Source organism: Homarus americanus, unplaced genomic scaffold, assembly GCF_018991925.1.
Source record: "Homarus americanus isolate GMGI-L3 unplaced genomic scaffold, GMGI_Hamer_2.0 scaffold31887, whole genome shotgun sequence".
In the NCBI taxonomy this organism is placed as follows: domain Eukaryota; kingdom Metazoa; phylum Arthropoda; class Malacostraca; order Decapoda; family Nephropidae; genus Homarus; species Homarus americanus.
In genome coordinates this window covers 108,437-122,656 of record NW_024750920.1, presented here as the reverse complement: position 1 = coordinate 122,656, position 14,220 = coordinate 108,437, and positions in this window count along the sequence as shown.

Here is a 14,220-nt window from a genome sequence, read left to right as displayed (position 1 = left end):
TGTTCGGAAACAGATGATCGTTTGCGCTGATTAGGAACGCGGAGTCTGTCATTTTCAACTACTTGAAGGACTTCTTGAAAGCGCTCCTCATCCCTGGCAACATTAAGAAAGTCATGGCAAAGTTTTACACCAAGCTCTGCAGCCTCATTGACGACCTGAAGCTTGTCCACAACCCGTTTCATGTTCAGGTAGTCGTCATGATCCGCCCTTTCACTGGCTGGACTGTGGAGAAACTGATAGGGCATGCCAAAAATGGTGAAGAACCGGCTTGAGTCAGGCCCAATTAGGTCCACCAGGGCAGTGCCACTTTCTGGGACAGGAGGAAGATATGGCTTTCCATAGCCCCCATGATGGAGCCCCACTCTCTTAGTAACTTCATTGCCTTCATGGCAAAGAAGGGCCTTCCTCATCTCCTCTTTTGTCCTTTCTTGTACTTGGGACGAGAACAAAGCCAGTGGGGCCAACTCCTCAGTTAAGTACCAAGTGTGTCTACCGAGTGCCACACGTGCTTTGTCAACTATTGTGGCGTCATATGGGGCAAATTCAGCCAAGTTTTCAACCAAATTCAAGTCATTCAGTGGCGCACTTGCTGGAACGGGGCAAACAATCCACCATGGGACATAAACAGCGACTGTAAACACAGCAAACCGTTCTAACTTGCTGATTTGACTTAGTCACAACCTCAGCTTTGGGAAACTGCTCTTTGATCTGGCCTGGCCTGGCCTGACAAGAGAACAATCTTGAGGGTATAGAGCAGTTTAGCCATCCACCTTGCTTTGTGAAGTGCGCCGGGGTAGACCATCGTGAAGTTCACTGGCTCGAATCCTTTAGTTACAAGCAGCAGACAGCTCTACCAGCTCCTTGTAGTCGCCACGTGTAAATGGTTGGGCTAGAGATTCACGGAAGAAGTCAGCCATCTCCTGCTGGTGCTCCTCAAACACTCCAGGCATTGCGGGGTAGTAGTATTTCTTTTTTTCATTGTATGCCAGTTGAGAGAAATGGGTCTTGAACCTAGAAATGCAATTATTGGGATTATTGTATTTCATGCTAATCTATAATATTGTTTTAGGGGTATTAAGATTGATATGATCGATCATTTGCTTGGTGTTAGTATATCTTATAAGTCTAATAAAAGAAATTCCACTAAATTTGTTCATTAGATAATAATATTCCTTGTTATTTTGTAAAGCCGACAGTGCTAGCTCAAACATGCACCGATCTCCAAGAAAATTTACAGGGGTGTTTCCTAGATAAATACACAACACTAAAACTTTGAACAGCATTGTAGGACTTTTTTTTTTTTTTTTTTTTGAGGGCAACGGTCACACCCTAACCTCGGCTAAACCCCATGAATGCCGCTCCTTCTGTCTGCTTGCTGGGCGAGTAAAGATGGGTCTAGGGGTAGGGTGAACAGACAATCCCCTGACGGGGGCCTAGCCAAGCCCTAACACCTGACACTGACAGGTTATGAAGCACTGCCGAATCCCTAACAGAAAATGTTGCCACCCTTACTGTCTCAACTCAGCAGTCCTCTGAGCGGCCCCCCTTGTGGCTCTGCCCACATGGTTCGTGTCGTTACCAAATAGCAGGGACTCTAGGCGAAAGGATAGGATAGGGAAGAAGCGTAGTGTACAAGAATAATAATATCCATGTACAACTACAAGATAAGGCTGACAGCCGTAACGGTCAACAATTTGAACATGAGCTAGGAGCGGCGAGCAGCACGTCACGTCTGCTCACTGTGAAGGTTGGGTGCGCTCTGTGCAATCTTAAATAACGCCGGGAATCTTTGCCCCCAGGCCCGGAGCAGAAAGGTTTGGGGTGATTTTTTTCGCCTTTTTCTCATATTTTCTGGTAATTGCTCATTATTTCATAATCGACATTTGCTCCCAGACCCGGAAATAAAAATTTGGACATTTCCCTTTTCTTTTTCTTTTTTTTTAATCCAATAATGCTCCTGATTTTCAACCTCAGAATTTGTTCGCAAATCCGGAATTTAGGGAATTAAAACAAAAATTCAATTCCGGCTGTTGGAGAGTCCTGGTTTAAGAGGGATTCCGGCTTATGGAGATATTACTACAGTATCAGCATTCCTCAAATTGAAGCTGGCTGTACATGGGATGGAAGGAAGGTTAATCTGTTGCATAATTATTAATAGATAAACCCTAGCAAACCCTATAAGCCCTAAAAAAATTACATCCTAAATGAAAACATGCTGAACAATCTTATTAATACATGTAAGGGGGAATGCATTCCTGACTGAAATTTTGGGGCACAGAAAACTTTAAAAATGTGTGATACAGTCACCTCTCGATTTACATGGATTTTGCACGTTTTCGAAATAACACAAAGCTTTTTTAAATAGCACGGTTTTGAAAAGAACGCCATTGTGCCAAGCAGCGTAGTTCAGTACCTCTTTGCTTTCCTACTTCACGAAAAAGGAAAAAATTACATCACCTGAACCTCAGCCATTGACATCCTGACATCTGGAACGCTCCCACTTCTCCTCCAACATCACCTGCTGTGTCATCTGATTTTGATGACTCCCTCCCCCAGTAACCCCCCACGTCTCCTCTACCACCACCACCAGGTTGCTTCTTTTGTCATTACAGTATTATTATTATTATTATGTATTATTGTTATTATATTATTGTAAATAAAACATATTGAAGGAAATATATAAACAAATTACAGTTTTTAAGGAGCATTTACCCCAACCCTTGCCATTTCCTTTATTTCTTATGGGATAATTAAGTTTCATTTACACGTGTTTTATTTACATGGCCATTTTCAAGAACGTAACTACCAAGTAAATTGAAAGATGGCTGTATATTATTATTTGAAAGAGCTGTTACTTCCTGAAATCTCTCCTTTTAGGGTGCTTTTCAGATTGGGGAAGATAAGTCTTTTGGTGCGAAACTCGGTGAATATAAAGTGTAGGGAACCAGTGGAATGTTATGCTTATCCAAGAATTCCTAAAGGGAGAGTGCTCAATGAGATTGCACATTGTCTTGATGCAACATTCATAAACTAATTGCCTATTTCTTAAGCCGTTTGCATCAAATTTCATATCTTGGGTATTTCGGAATGTCCAAATAAAACATGTGGTTGACCGTCTTTCTTTGTACACTTATTAGATTCAGTTCTGGAAGTCTCTGATCAGACCTCATAAATGAAATTTGGGTTGTAGAATTTTTACCTTGTAAGTACAGTCATCCCTTGGTTATCGCGCCTAATTCGGACACCGGAGTGAGTGATAACGAGAAACGCGGTAACGAAAGTACAGAACCTATGGGATTTATTCTAATTGGTTCCAGGCACCCAAGACACAACCCCAAGTTTCCCATTTTATGACCATTTAGACCCACTAAATATATATACCGTATATACTCGTGTATAGTTCGAGTTTTTAAGACCAAATTTTTAGGCAAAAAATTGGGGGTCGTCCTATACATGCATAATAGTTTTGTTAGGTTGAACCCGTGCATGATGGGAAGGGCGAGGAGCAACTTTTAGCTTCAGACATGAAAAATATTTACCAATTAGTAATGAAAAGTTGTGCAGTTCCTTCAGTAAATGAAGCTCACCAACTTACAATAGGCTAAATTACCTTACAACTTGCTTTCAGTAGTCTATGTTGAAGTTCTTAGCACAGGCTAACTTATCATATCATATACGGTATCACAGTTCTCATTGATCTACAAAAAATACCGGTAATAAAAACCTTTTCGATATTTCACACTTAATATAATATCCTGTAATCTACTTCAACCTCCTATTGTTTACAACGACGCATGACGCATCACGCACCACCAGCTGTATCAGCTAGACGGTACACGTGTTTTTCGAATCGTTTTCAGTTAAAAAACTGTTACATCACATGTATATTTTACCTTAACTGTACCTGAATGAAAATATTCTCGGAAATAAATAGTAGTTTTGCTGAAACGTGATATATTTTAATGTAAAATAGGATAAAATACATGACGAAAACAAAAGATTTTACCTAACCTTCCGATGTTCAAGAGAAGTTACTCGTTTTTTTAATAGTTTTTGGTTAAAATATTGTTATATTACAATGGCATTCTATTCATACTGTGCTTGATATAATGCATTCACGGAAATGTAATATTTTTGGTGAAATGACTTACCTATTAGTGGAAAGTGGGATAAAATCGTGACGAAAACAATGACTTTCGCTTTCTTTCATTCAAAAGATGTTACCGTAATCGCTTTTCGAATGGTTTTCAGTTAAAAAACTGTTGTATTACGATAATATTCTATCCTAATTGACTTGAATAAATACTACGATACCATATTTCTGAATATTTTCATTAAAATCCATCAAAATCATTTTCCTTGTCATTGTCTGCAGCACCAAACAGCTTCTCCCAGGGCTAGAGGGTATGTGTTTTTCGAATCGTTTTCAGTTAAAAAACTATTACATCAAACGTATATTTTACCGAAACTGCGCCTGAATGAATATATTCTCGGAAATAAAAGTAGTTTTGCTGAAACGTGATGTATTTCAATGTAAAATAGGATAAAATACATGACGAAAACAAAAGACTTTACCTAAGCTTCTGTTCTTGAGATGTTACTCGTTTTTTTAATAGTTTTCGGTTAAAATTCTGTTATATTACAATGACATTCTATTCATACTGTGCTTTATATAATACATTCACGGAAATGTAATATTTTTGCTGAAATTACGTACGTATTAAAGTGGAAAGTGGTATAAAATCGTGACGAAAACAATGACTCGCTTTCTTTCGTTCAAAAGATGTTAACGTAATTGCTTTTCGAATGGTTTAGTTAAAAAACTGTTTATTACAATAATATTCCCTCCTAATTGACTTGAATAAATACTTGAATGGAAATATACAATATTTTTGTTGAAACTACCCGGTTTCAATGTAAAGTGTCGTAATAATAAATGGTAAACAATTTGCCTTCGGCACTCGTGTTTCATGCACGGTGAGCCTCAGTTTATAGGACGTAGAGCGCTTTTAGTGAAGGTTTTGTTGTTCCATTATCCTCAAAAGCGTGGGTCAAACTATAAACGAGGAATATCGTAAATTAACGATTTCTTGGTCAAAAAATCAGGGTCGACCTATAAACGGTATATATAATGTTATGGTAAATATCATAAACACACATAGGCATGGCTAGGTTTATTACAAAGTGATGAAAAGGGTACGCTTAATACTGTAGTCCACAAAACATGTAGCTATGCTTTCTTTATTTGAGTCTCCCATCATAGGAGTCCGTTTTCTCTCCCTTCAGGACGCCTAAGTCCTCCGTTTTCTCTCAATCTTAGAGTGCACCAGAGACTTCGTTATTCCTTAGTAATGACACCAAATTTGAAATTGCAACTGGGATTGCAATTGTTGAGGCAACTTAGATATGACTGATTATAGTTGGAACATTCAAGAGCCATTGTGAGTGATGTTGAAAGCTTCAATTGTCTTTATGGTTGGTAAAACTTGTCAAGTACGTGAGTGTCAAGTCTGTCAGTATGAGTGGCATGTGTGAGTGCTTGTGTTTGTACAACTGCTTTCAAGTTTTGTTACTTCCATCCATTTTCATCCATCAAATGTGTTTTTGTCAATTTGTAGGTGAAAGATTTTATCCTCAATAGATATAGGTGAAACAAGGGGGTAACAATATACCTGGAGGCAACTGTGTCATAACTAAATTCTCGGCCTAAAGATATATATACATATAATGTTATGGTAAGTATCAGAAACACATATGGGCATGGCTAGGTTTATTACAAAGTGATGAAAAGGGTATGCTCAATACTGTAGTACACAAAACATGTAGCTATGCTTTCTTTATTTGAGTGCCCCCATCATAGGAGTCCGTTTTCTCTCGCTTCAGGATGCCCGAGTCCTCCGGTTTTCTCTCAATCTTAGATTGCACCAGAGACTTCGTTATTCCTTAGTAATGACACAGAATTTGAAATTGCAACCCCAATTGCAACTGGAGTTGCAATTGTTGAGGCAACTAGATATGTCTGATTACAGCAAATGTGTTATTGTCAATTTGTAGGTGAAAGATTTTATCCTCAATAGATGTAGGTGAAGCAAGGGGTTAACATTACACCTGGAGGCAAATGCGTGCTAACCAAATTCTCGGCTTGAAAATGCGCTATAACGGCAGGTGTGCAGATTTTGATGGGGGCGTTATAGCGAAAATCGCAATAACCAAGTGTGCTATAACCAAGGGATGACTTTATACATTTTTTTTTTTTTAAGTTGGCATAAATGGGGGTTTATCTTAGACAAATACCTGTAGCTGAAAAAAGGTGCTTTTTTTGCCACATGTATTTATAACAAGACCAATGACAAAGGAATAGCCTGGGATGCAAAAATCTTGGTTTAAGAGTTTACAGTTTGTAGATGCCTGAATTTTGTGTAGCTATTTTAATATATTTCTCATTAATTATGATTTTCCAAGCTTGAGAAAGTTGTTGTTCAGTTTATTTTTGTGGATTTGCTGTCATTCTAACTGCACTTGTATGTACACATACTGTACAAGTGATTTTAGTGTTTTACTGCTTCTTAATGGTTAGTATTAAGGGATATTTTTTAGTGACTTTTTTCAGGCATATAGTGATTTTTTATTATTATTTCCAGGCTCTCAATCGAGGAATTGCCGAGATGATTGTAATGGCAGCAGATGCCGAGCCCCTCGAAATTCTGCTGCACTTACCACTATTGTGTGAAGACAAGAATGTTCCGTATGTTTTTGTGCGATCTAAGACAGCACTGGGCCGTGCTTGTGGTGTTGCTCGGTCAGTAATGGCATGTGCCATACTATCCAATGAAGGCTCTCAGCTGAAGCCTCAGATAACAATAATGCACCAGGAAATTGAAAAGCTGCTTGTCTGAAACTTACTTGTGTCAATATTACATCTTGAAAAATTCTGTTAATAGCACCCATACAAGATTATTTCTCCATAATTAATGTGAAAATGTTGATATCCTCACACTTAAATTGTTACACTGCAAATTGCAATTAATGGATATGCGGTATACTTAAAAATTGAATAATTACTGGGAATTTTTATAGTAGCACTTCTGTAGTTTGCTGATTGTTACCTTGCAAAATTAAACCTGTGTCATGTTCATCAAAATATATGATTGTTTACAAATTAAAAAAAGAAGAAGTAAAAGTAAAATAAATTCAAAGGATATTCTTAACCATTTGTTATTTGCATTTTTTATTTGAAGTCAGAACACTTAGATGTACTTTCTGTTTATTGTAATTATCTCATTTTTTATTTCTTCAGGCATGAGACTGATTTTTTTTGAGGTTCTGTACATTGCTTATATGTACAGTACAAAACTTTTCTTAAAAGACCAAATTTAGATATTAAGTATATTGTGTAATGTAGAATAAAAAATCCATTCAACAAAGATAATGTGGTGTGAAACGATAACGTGAGCATACATACACTGTCTAGCCACATAACTCCTGTGCAGAATTTAATCGCCCGGCATTAGCCAAATAAAAGTACCCCATGTATTAAAAGTGGCGTCCAATAGTGAAGGGGTTAAGAATCACTGAGATGTAACTGCAGAAGGTCATGCCACCACTATGCAGCTGTCACATTTTATGTTGTAATTAAACTTAACGTATTTTTACCAGATGAATGAACTAGAAGGTTTTCTGAAAAACTGTTGATATATTAGATGATAAGCACTCTTGGCACCTGATAGACAGTTAACTTGCAAAGTCCACAGAAGAAGATTAAAAAAAGAAAGTAGTTATTTGAAAATTTTCACATCTTGTTGCCATTTATTTATAACTCATCAGTCCTACAGATTTGAATGTTAGGAATGATTCATGTAAATGGTCCAAGTATAAACGATACTGTTTTATACCTTTATTTCCAATTCTTACCTTTTACCTATGTGTACGTTGGGATCTTATGGTCACTGGCACTGTTTATATATGTGAGAAATTATGTTGTGTGTTGTTTGGGTCCAAATATAAATATTTTACATACCAAATATTTTCGGGTTATGGTCTCAAGGCCCTTTACACCCTTATTATAATTCACATGATTGTCAAATGGTTAGTCTTAAAAGTGGGTGAACTAGAGAGATGCTACTGTAATTAAGATTATTGAAGAATATTAATTGTTTCACTAACATAGTCAAATTTTCCCCAAATTTAATATACTGTACAATACTGTACAGTATTTGTAACCGCAGTATGCTGCAGATATGATAATTGATTCTTAGGTTTACTTGCATGTCATTTTTTAAATAAATATACTTGAAAATAGTGTTTTTCTTTTACTTATGGTATTTAGCACAGTAGATAAATGATGATTAAGAATTTACACTTGGATCTTTAGTACACTATAAAAAAGGGTTATGATTACAGTATTGTTTTGATATATACATGGCTGCTCACTAGTGTACTAAATTGAGAGGTCATATTGATTCACATTATGAAGAGTCTTTAACAACAGACACTAGAGACTAACAATCACATTATTGGATATACAATGTATATTATACATTGACAGTAGATAAGAGAGACCAACAAAAGGTGATACAAATCAATAAAACGAACATTCATTATTTGCTCATTGCCTTGCCTCAAAATCCATTGCTTGACATTACTCTCTGGTAAATCCTCACGATCACTCGCTGTTACATTGTTTTGCTCTCTACGCTATCAAGTCCTCCTCCTCAGACAGAAATGCACCAATTGACATCATGGACACTCGGCAGAAACCAGAAGGAGGTGAGAGGCCTTTACTATGTTTTACAGTATAGGCAATGTTAAAATCAAGTTAGAGCGACAGGAAAACAAACGAAAAAGTAATAAAATTAGCAAAATCTTCAAGAGAAATGCTTGAAATGTACTTTGGTCATATAATAGGTATGACGTGAAGATAAATATTATGGGCAAAGTTAAAGGTAGGAAGGAAGAGGCTGGGATGGATGAATGAAATTAAAGTCTGGGTCTCTAAAGAGATACAAAATCTTGGAGGATTAGTAAAAACAGCCCGAGAATGTTTAAGAGTGGGTGACTGTGGTCGCCAACCATCAGATATAAGGACAGCACTCTGATTGACCTAATGGCCACCCCACCTACGGCAAGGTGGCCTGTGTCAGATCTCCCATTGTTTATGATGGTCTTCTCAGACGGCCCTCTGAGCCATAATTCATTGTTTTAAACTAAATATATGCGATTCGGTTCGAGTTATTATTTAGTAATCTGAAGTTGTTCTTGGAACATTCGGGTGTGGGCAGGCACCCGAAAGACTTCTTTTGAATGTTCAAACTAGTTATATATGAATAGAAAAAGTCTGAAATACAATACAGTCATGCGCCGGTTAACGTCCTAGATACGTTCTTGGAAACGTGACGTTAACCGAAATGAACGTTTGAACATCGCATAGTAAACTTTGTATTTATACTTACGTATATGTGAAATATTGCAGTGTACTTGTACTGTATAATATTGACTAAATTCACTGGATAACGTACACAACTAATGAAACACAGAGGTTAGGAAGGCTAATAAAATAACAATGTCAACATTTGCTAATATATTGTAGTAAAAAAATAGTTATAATATACATACAGTAAAACAGGTACAGTACAGTATACAGGTAGTAAAGTAAAATTAAACACTACACTGTTCACTGATTGAGAAGTAAATGCAGTATCGTATCCTTAAATCTGATGGACTTTTCTTAGGTTTTACTTTGAAAATTAAATTTTACATTTCACTTATTTAACTTAAGTACTGTACAGTTTACAATTTACATATACATTACACAATTTTTAAGCCATTCCTGGATCATAAACATCACTGTCACTGCTATCAATTTCATACACAGGTTCCTCAGTTGCAGCTTCAATGACGATATCTGTAGCGTGTGAAGAGCCTGGCTGAGGTTTGTTGCTGGGATGACTTGTTTTTTTGATGAAAATGTCGAGCGTTGTTTGTTTTGTCAGCTTTTTTTTTCCTCATAGATTTGACGATATGCGGCAAACACTGCATGTGCATTCCTCTCTATGAGTGAGAAGCGTTCGGTGTTGGGGTCCATCTCTTTGGCACTTCTCAGCAGAGTGTTAAGGTCGGCGAAGAACTTAGATAACCTCTTTACAGTGAACTTCTTCGGTAGCTCCTCCTCCTCCTCACTTTCCTTTTCCCTTGCCTCTTCTTCAGCTATTCAGTGTTCCTGTAACTTTAACAACTCTTCGTTGGTTAGTTCTTCAGGAACAACGTCTAGCAGTTCTTCTATATCGTCGTCGTCCACGCCGAGGTTCAGCTTGTTTGCCATGTTCACAAGATTGTTTGTAATTTTCTCAAGTTCTGTGACCGTCTCAAAACCCCTGAAATTGTGCACATATCTCTTCAAGACTTTTTTTCCACACTCTGTTCATACATTGTTTTGTGACATCATCCCAGGCCCAAGCAATGTTCTTCATGCAATGGTACATGTTAAATTCTTTCCAAAACTTCTTCAGTGTCTTCTCGTCATCCTCCGTTGCATAAATAGCCATTGCAAAGGTCCTCCTGAGATAGTAGGACTTGAAAGCTGCAATAGCCCTTTGATCCATAGGCTGAATCAACGAGGTGGTATTCAGTGGCAGGAAAACCACTTTGATGTTGGGGTAGAGGTCACCAATGAAAGGCGGGGGGTGACCTGGAGCATTGTCCAAAATCAACAAAATTTTGAACTCTATCCCTTCTTCTGTGCAGTATCTTTCGATGTCACTAGCATAGCAGTTGAGAAGGGCATCCTGGAACAATGCTTGCATCATCCATGACTTTTGGTTGGCTCTATAATAGATTGGCAACGTACGTTTGTTGACTTTTTTAAAAGCCCTGGGGTTCTCGCTATGCCACATCACAAAAGGTTTCAACTTGAATCCGGCAACACTCCCCCAACATCAGTCACTCGGTCCTTGAATGCCTTAAAGCCTGGCATCGACTTGGCCTCCTTGTGTATGAATGACCTTTTGGGCATCCTCTTCCAAAAAAGGAAGTTTCGTCCATATTAATTATTTGCTGGGGCAAATATCCTCCCTCGACGATAAGGTTGTCCAAGGTTTCGATGAATTCCGCTGCTCCTGCAGAATCCGCGCTCGCTGACTCACCACTGACCTTGACGTTATGAAGCCCATAGCGATGTTTGAAGCGCTTAAACCAGCCAGAGCTTGCGGAAAACTCTCTGTCGTAGTCGGCTCCTGCTTGTTGCTTCAACATCTCGAACAAACTTTTTGCTTTGGCCGTGATGGTTAGCGTGCTGAGTGGGACTAGCTTTTGAGTCTGGTCTTCAATCCAGGTCATCAGCATCTTTTCCGTATTTGATATCGGCCCCTCTCGATACTTGGTCAATCTTCTTGCCTTCAGTGAAGCTGATCCTTTTACCGCCGTGATCGTAGAGTGCGACATGCCGAAATCACGTGCGATAGAATTCACAGATTTACTGCCGTCACTCTGTCTTATTATTTTCTGCTTCTCCTCCAAATCAATGCTCTTGCGTTGTTTCTTGCTGCTGCTACAACTAGGGCTGGTTGAGCTGCGTTGATGATGTTGCGGCCCTGCCGAAAGCAAAAACAAAGCATAAACTGTTATACAGTTTGTTTCAATGGGTTTTTGGGTAATTGGTTCCAGCTCACCGAAAATTGCCAAAATTCAACAAAAAATGTAGAAAAATACACTTACTTTGAGGTGTGTATGTAGAAGGCTCCTGGATGATAATGATGATGATGGGAATTAGAATGGGGGTGGAGGAGAAGGGAGAAGAGAAGGCATTGGGGTGGAAGAGAAGTCACCCCATGGCGCCATTTCACCCATAAAATTTTAGTTTTCTTGGTGTAATTTAAGATTATTTTCTTTAAATCAACACTGCACTGCATTATATATTGTCAATATGTAAAATAAATTTCAAAATGACCAATAATTTGCTTGCAAACACAGAAAAAAAGTGTTTAGTTGAAGAGAGTCTCAAGCAAGATGTTACCTCCCCTGAAAAGACACAAAGACTGACGCCTGTATGGTGTGTTGAGAGTCTGGATGGTGCGCATAAAACTAGTTTCATTACCTTCAATTATGTTCAATAATTGTTAAAATGACTAAAAAATTTAATATTAAACTTTTAAAATTATTGAATAGTATAAACGTCTTGATATTTGCTAAAATGGTAAGGAATTTAAGCCCTAGAACCGATTACTGTATTGGCGGACTAATACTACAGCTTGTGGACCGCCAAATGCAAGCGAAAACATGTTCAGGTCGGCTCGTAAGAAACTCGTTAATCGAGGGATTGTTCGTTAACCGAAGTTAAGAATCTTATGGAAGGTAACTCGTTAACCGAAATCTCGTTAACCGAGGGACCACTGTATATTAGGGTGTGTCATAGGAGGGAAGATCAGCTAAAACTAATGGCCCATCACTTTTTTGGTAGATTTTAGTGTATATAAACAGAAAATAATTTCAGTTTCAATATTTTGCAACCTTTTGCAAGGTAAGTTTTAGCGTGAAATTTATCGAAAATCTAACGTACAGCTGCATTAGTGCATTACAATTAAATAGTGAACATTGCTTTCTGACTTCATTCTTTAACAACCCAACTAACAATATTTTCTGTTTCAGATTCTGATGCATTTATAAGTTGATAATATTTGCGATGGCTGCTTGTGTCAGGACGAGGAACCAAAAATCCAGCCATCTCAGTCACTATCTTGGGTCTGGGAGAGAGCTCCTGAAGTCGGAGTTGCCTACATTGAGAGATGCTTTGAGAATCACGGTGTTTTAATCAGGCAAATCAGTGAAAAGAACCAAAGAACTTACACAAACAAAGACATTGCCAGTGATATGACCAAAGCTGTCTTGGCACAGTACACTCTGGCTAACGCTCAGTTCAAGCCTCCAGTCATAACAAGTCAGAAGAAGATTAGTGAGAGACTGCTAGCCAGTTGGGAAAAGGCAAGAGATATCTCTCTTGGGAGAGGAAAACTTGCAGTTAAGGACAGCTTTGCCAAGCAACTGGACCAGTTATTTGACATAATTACTTGGAAGTGCCCAATTGTTCTCTGTCCTGAGTTTGGATGCGATCGTGACTGTAAATCCGAGGCCCACATCTCCTGTATTTGCAAGCATGAACTGAAGATTCCTGTGATCGAACTGGCATTTGTCAAAGCACAGAGAGAGAAGACTGGCAGTATAGGGGCTCTCATGATTTCTAGCCAAGATATTCCGGAGTCCAAGAGACAGGAGGCTGCCACAGAGAGACAGAAGAGGAGAAGAGTTGCCAAGGAAAAGAGACTTGAGAAGGCCCAGGGTGAGGTAAAAAAGGCCGATGATTGGAGTCAAGCTGATTCAGAGTTTAATGACTTCCCCATGGCTGATCCGAGTGCTGGCCAGGAGAATGGTAGGCTTGCCCCTAACCCAGAAAATAATGATCCCCAAACCTTCCAGGCATAAGATTCGAAATAGGAAAGAGTCGAGCATAGCTCTGGCCAGCATGCGACACCACACTGGTCTCAGAGAAACTGCAGAGATAGCAACAGCTGCCTGGATTAGCCCGGTGGTTTGATAACACCTGATGATGTTCACCTGGTGATAGATCATATTAAAGTAAAAAGGAGGAAGCTCAGGAGAAACTTGTGGTAACCTAGAAGAGGAATTTGATAAAGGATAAGAAATGCAGAGATCAATTGTTTTGTTCTTTGATGGGAAGGGATGACACTAAAGTGTTCATGAAAGTTGGAGATTCTGACAAGTTGTTCCCTGCCATGGTGAAGGAGGAACACTACTCCTGCTGCAGTGAACCAGGAGGGGAAGTATTTGTGGCATTTCACTCCAGAAAGATGACATCAGGAAACCAGCTGAGATAGTGGCAGATAACATTGTGAACTGGCTCAGAGGAGGAGCGTAGACCAGACCCTGCAGGCGTGGAGGGACAGCACCAACACGAACACAGGGTGGCAAGGGGGGTCATACAGTGGATAGAGCGGAAGATTGGGAGGAAGCTGGTCTGGATTGTTTGTGACCTCCACACCAACGAGTTGCCACTCAGACATCTGATCCAGGAGCTGGATGGCAAGACTCTATCAAACAACAGATGGTCTGGTCCTCTTGGCAAGATGCTGGACTCTGCCACTGAGTTAGAAATAAATCCGAGCTTTGAAAAAATCACAGTTGGCCCTCCACTCATTGAGCTTGCACATACTG